Source organism: Haliaeetus leucocephalus, unplaced genomic scaffold (assembly GCF_000737465.1).
Source record: "Haliaeetus leucocephalus isolate CR32 unplaced genomic scaffold, Haliaeetus_leucocephalus-4.0 Scaffold848, whole genome shotgun sequence".
NCBI lineage: Eukaryota > Metazoa > Chordata > Aves > Accipitriformes > Accipitridae > Haliaeetus > Haliaeetus leucocephalus.
This window is the reverse complement of record NW_010973284.1, coordinates 8581016-8586410: the sequence shown is the minus strand read 5'-3', so window position 1 is coordinate 8586410 and position 5395 is coordinate 8581016.

The following is a 5395-nucleotide window of genomic DNA, read 5'->3' as shown; positions in this document are numbered from 1 at the left end:
GATACTTATTTACTGTTCTGGAGAACACAGAGAATGGAAGATCCTTTCTGTATGAATACTTTATGATGACACCAAATCACGCTGTAGCCCATGTGACATCAGCATTAGCCTGAGGGAGATGAATGGGAGTGTTGTTTTTCCTAATAATAAAAAACAAACAAACAAAGAAACAAAACCATACCTGGGACACAGACACCTCACAGAGACATCCTTCCCCCAGAGGAGTGATGCATATTCTCTGGATGCTGTTTTACCGTAGCACAAAGCTGTATGGGGAAGCTAACACCGGGAATAGTGACATGAATCCTCAGCTAAACCTGCAACAGTTAGGACATTTGGCAGCTGTCTGAGGGCAGCTAGGGTTGGACAGAGGATACCATTAAGCAGAGCCAGAAAGATCTAAGCATCCTCAACAAGGAAGCTCCAATGTAATTCATTTCTCTCCAGGGAGCAGGTCAGAGCCCTCGGGCAGGGGTGCGGGGAGAGCAAGGGCCAAACTAGCAGAGGTTAGAGGCACAAGCAAAGCGAGTTCCCACCAGCTGAGCATGGTGAGAAAGGAAAGTGAGGGAGGATAGGGAAACTGGGAAAGAAATAGAGCTTAGGCAATTCAAATGAGCACCTCTTCTTGGAGGCACCTAGTATTATTTCCAGTCATTTCAGCAAAAAACAAGTAAGGTCCTATCCAGCTAGCAACAAGGAGAGCATGTGGAGTCCACCACTGCCCTGACAGAAGGCTTGGGTAGGAGACAGCAACACTCGTGATTAAACAAGGCAGATGAGATGGCTCAGGGAGGCCATGAGCTAACTCAGACCCTGCCAGCTCAGCTCCAAGGACAGCTGGGAAGCATTCTCAACGCCCACACGGAATAAGCTGAAGATGCTAACCCTCAGGATACAAACGTCTCAGTAATAGAGGCTGCCATTTCACCCCCTTCATTAGCTGTCTCAGAAGGACTGAACGCCTTGCCTGCACATAGCCAGAGGTCCTCTCCAGGAGAGGGCAGACACTTAAGCCATACCCACTTCAAGCTTTACCAGTTCAGGATTTAAACAGAAGAGCTCACCTCACAAAGCTGACAAATCTACTACCTTCAGCATCACTAAGCCAGTACCATACTAGCCATGGAAATGAACTGTGCTCCGCAAGACAAATACTCTATCCAGGCAGGTACAAAGGACAGCTGGCAAACAAGAACGGCAAGATGAGGGATCAGTCCCCAGCATCTCTGAGTTTGCCAATCCAGCCCCTGTGAAAGCAAGCTGCAACAGTAAGAGCTGTCCTGCAGAGCTCTGAACAGCCACCAGCCAACAGCACCCTCCTGTGACACGCTCCTGCAGCTCCCAGGCAGTTACTCCCTTTGAACCCCAAGAGCTGCACTTGTCCCTGCAGCAGCTCTTATGTAGCATGCACAGACCCAGGCACCCCCCAAACTCCCTGAAGGTGTATCCTGATGTGGCAAAGCTTCTGTTAGGTGCTCCCCACTTCCATCCTGAGTTTGTGTAAACTATGAGATCCTGCTTTGTGGCTGCTCAGCAGATCTAGCACCTGAGAAAGAGGGGACAATCACTTCCAAGCATTTCCCAGAGGCAGCCTCTGATCCACCACAACAGCATTAAACCCTGCAGAAAAATCATGTCCAGATGAGGCCAGAACAACTGAGAAGAAGTAAAGAGCTGGACATACAACATGCCGTCACTGATGAACACTTCATGTTTCCAGCACCAAAAGTAACACTCGGTTTCTTTATATGCTTCTGAGTTCAGATCACGATGGCACCCTACCTGGTATCATCTGTAACCTCTTCTTCATGCTAGCCCTCCTCAGCAGGAATTAAAGTTTTGGTACAGGTAGAACAGCAGTGTTTTGCCCACAGTGATCACTTTACAGAGAAGTTGAAAACATGCTTCCACCTCCCCTTAGGAAGCAGATTACAAGCCCTGGCTGTGCAAGTATCCTCCTGCATCAGGAGGTTTCCAGAAGAATGGTAACATGCTGCTTGGTGCAAAAGATATAGGCCAGTTTTTAGCCTTACTCTCATTTCAGCCCTTACCCCCCAGCTCGGTCCATTCCCTATTCTTCTCCCATCAAGCCTTTTCTGATTCTCCCTTTTGCAAAGGTCATCTACTTCTGCAAAAACTAAAAAAATGATCAATTTCATTCTGGCTGCAGTAGGACCTGCTACATCAGAATACATACAAACACTATCTTTTCCCCCACTTATACATATTTTGAAGATACCTTTCTAACTGCCCTCCATCATTCCACACTGGAACAGGAAGGCTTCTTCTTGCTGTTTCAGCAAGCCTGGGAGGCAGGAAAGGTGACTGCAGAGCACCTTGCACACTGGCTGTCTTGATCAAAGCCTTCTAGTCGTGCTACAATATTTAATAAAAATACTTCCTCTGTTCCAGGCAGCAACAGCATTTTTCAGTCTGGCTGAAACCCAGAGTTTATTCACAGTAAACTCTTCGTACATCAGTTTCAACACTCAGTTCTCCTCCACAGATCCCAGTAGCAAAGATTGATCATTCCAACAGTAGGTCTGCCACAGGCCATCAAATCATCCAGTGCCAGATTTTGGATGGAAGAGGTGTGACTATAAAGCAGCCCACCTTGCAGTGTCAACATTGAGTTCTCTTAATTTAATCAGTTGCAGGCATTTCGTTCAATAGTTTTTCCTCTTGTTGACCTGTGCAGTAAAGCAACTTGACCTCGCACAGACTAAGAAAAAGGCCATGGCTAAACTATGTTCTGCACCTGATTTTCCATCCCTCTATTGCCAAGCAAAACCTTACAGAACTATATCCACCCACATCTCTCCCAAGGCAAAGGGTGGATTCAGAGGCTGCAGGCAAGCCCCATGCATGTTCTCCTCCCACAGCTCTCCCAGAGCACAGCACGGAGTCACAGCTTGCCAGCCCTGTGTATTCTTTACTTCTCCTCCAGCGCTGCCTGTTCAGCAGTGTTCCCTGGTTTCATTTTCCTGAACAGAGACCCTCAACTATAACGAACATCACAGCGCTTCCCACCGGGGGCTGTTTCTGCTAGTCCACTTGGGCAGCAACAGGTTGTCCAGTGCAGAATCAGAGTTCAGACCACATGAGGAGCAGAACACAACACCACTCACTGACTTTATGCTGCAGTTGCTCCAACTCTTCCTTCACACATTCATCATTTTGTCACAGTAGTTTTTCACCACTTAAAGAAAGTGAGGAAAGTTACATTTTCCTCCAGTACCTCCCCTGCACCAATCCTGAATCTACAAAGGTCTTAGCACTGAGATCTCATTTATTTCTTGTGGACTGTTGGCACTGGGATAGAAAAAGGATGTACAATCTCCATACTGCTCGTGAAGCATTTGCTGTTCCTAGTTATGGCATTCACCTCTCAAATCCTCTGTCCTCCTTGGCAAGGCCTCCAAGCTGCTCTAAGTGCTGTTCTGCAATCACTGAGCATCCTCTGTAACAGCAAACAGGAAAGGCAGGAGGTGTGAAGGTCCCAGCATAGCTCTTCAGTTGCTGGGACAGAATTGATAAGAATAGGATCAAGGAACACCCAGTAAGATGGTTTCAAGGTTCAGTCCCATACCAATCTTTGACACAGGCAGAGTACAGCAGTAGCCCAAGAATTCCCCTCTGCCACTATGCTGTATGCTCAGCAGACCACAGAAACCCTGTCTTCCTGGACCACTATATTCAGACAGAAAAAGAGGCAAGAGGCACATTAAGAATTCAAATATTTGAACTAACCACCCTCAAAGGCAACTTGGCCAGCTGACTAAATATTGTGCATCACAAGGGTTTCAGCAAAAGACTCCATGTGAGGATACCTGACTCTAGACCAAGCTTGGTCCAGGAAATCACTTCAACTTTGTTTTCCACTGTCCATTTTCTCTCCTGGGAAGCAAAGGTGCTTCTCAGGTTTTTAGATCACTAAAGAAAAGGCAAAGGAAGAAATGAAAGATTCAAAAAGCCCTTTCTGCCTTGTATCCAACACTTTGTCTGTGCTCACTTGTTTAGCACAGAGATGGAGCTACATTGTGCCAGGCTACACTCACAGCCTGTTGTTTCTTCAACAGGACTTCAGCAACCTAGACAAGAAGTGATCTGTGTAAGAGGCTCCTGTAACCAGCAGTGCTTCAGTTCCAGTGCCTTTACCTTCACTACCTTCTAGCTTATTGATCTGCTCCTGCTGGAGCTCTTTCCCCTGCTTTAGTCAATTCACAGACTGAGCGAGCGATTCAATGATCTGAGCGGATGGGCAAAAACAGATTTTGTATGAGAATAACTCAGTCCAGGAAAGAACATAGTTAGTAGGCTGGTTTGACTTCAGAAGCTAGAAATGCAAGGAGACCTGGCGAGAACAAACCTTAATTCTAAGCAAGACTGATGGGACCCTTCCGCCCTCCTCCTACAGAGGGCATGGCTACAGTAAGAAACAACTCTCAGGGTTCTAGAAGATATACGGGAACTCCACAAAGAAAGAATTTTGTGTATCTGAAGTAGTTGTCCCCAGAACTTGCAGATCTGATGTCCTGACACTTTGCAAAACTCAGGACTAATGGCTGGAGAATGTTGCACAAGAACTATAAAAATTATGTTAAGCGGCTATAAAGATTAGGGTAAGGAGATCCAAATCTGAGGCTTGGTCTCCAATGTGGCAAATGTGTTGGCAGGGAATAGGGAAGCTGCAAAGAACACATACTTTCAGATGGGGAAGGATAAAGGATTATCAGCACAGAGGCCTTGCGAACTATTTTAGTGAGCAACGTCCACCCACACAGGAAGGTGGGGCTTTCGGTGTGTGATGAGAGAAAAATATGTGCAATACAGAGCGGTATAGCACAGACGGGCACACCGTGCAACTGTGCCAGGAAAACCTGCTCTTAACAGAGAGGTGATCTCACCAGAGCCCTCAAATCCCCTCGGTTTGGGATGGCCACTATCTCCGCTGTTGCCTCGCTGCAGCGTGGAAGACGCATGCAGGTACGGCACGGCTGCTGGGTGCCAGGCGGGCACTCCACTGCCGCAGGGTTCTCAGGGCATAGTCTGCCAAGCTGCAAACCCACCGCAGACTAAGAGCAACAGACGTTAGCCGGGGCTGTGAAGGAAGGAGCCCACCCGGGCCTGCCGCACCGTTAAACTTGCCTCGGCCGGCAGCTTGGGAACCGGCCGGGGCGCGCGTCGAGGTACCGAAATTCTTCCCTTTCCCACTCCAACCACACAGCCACACGCAGCCGTCAGAAGCGGCAGGCCCCTGCCGAGATCATCAGCCCAAGCACCGCTCCGCCACGGGAGCAGTGCGCTACAGGGGGACAGCAGGAGTTCACCGGCAGCTACCGGCCGACAACCAGCGGAGCAACCACCGCTCCGCATCACCCTGCCGGCAGGACCG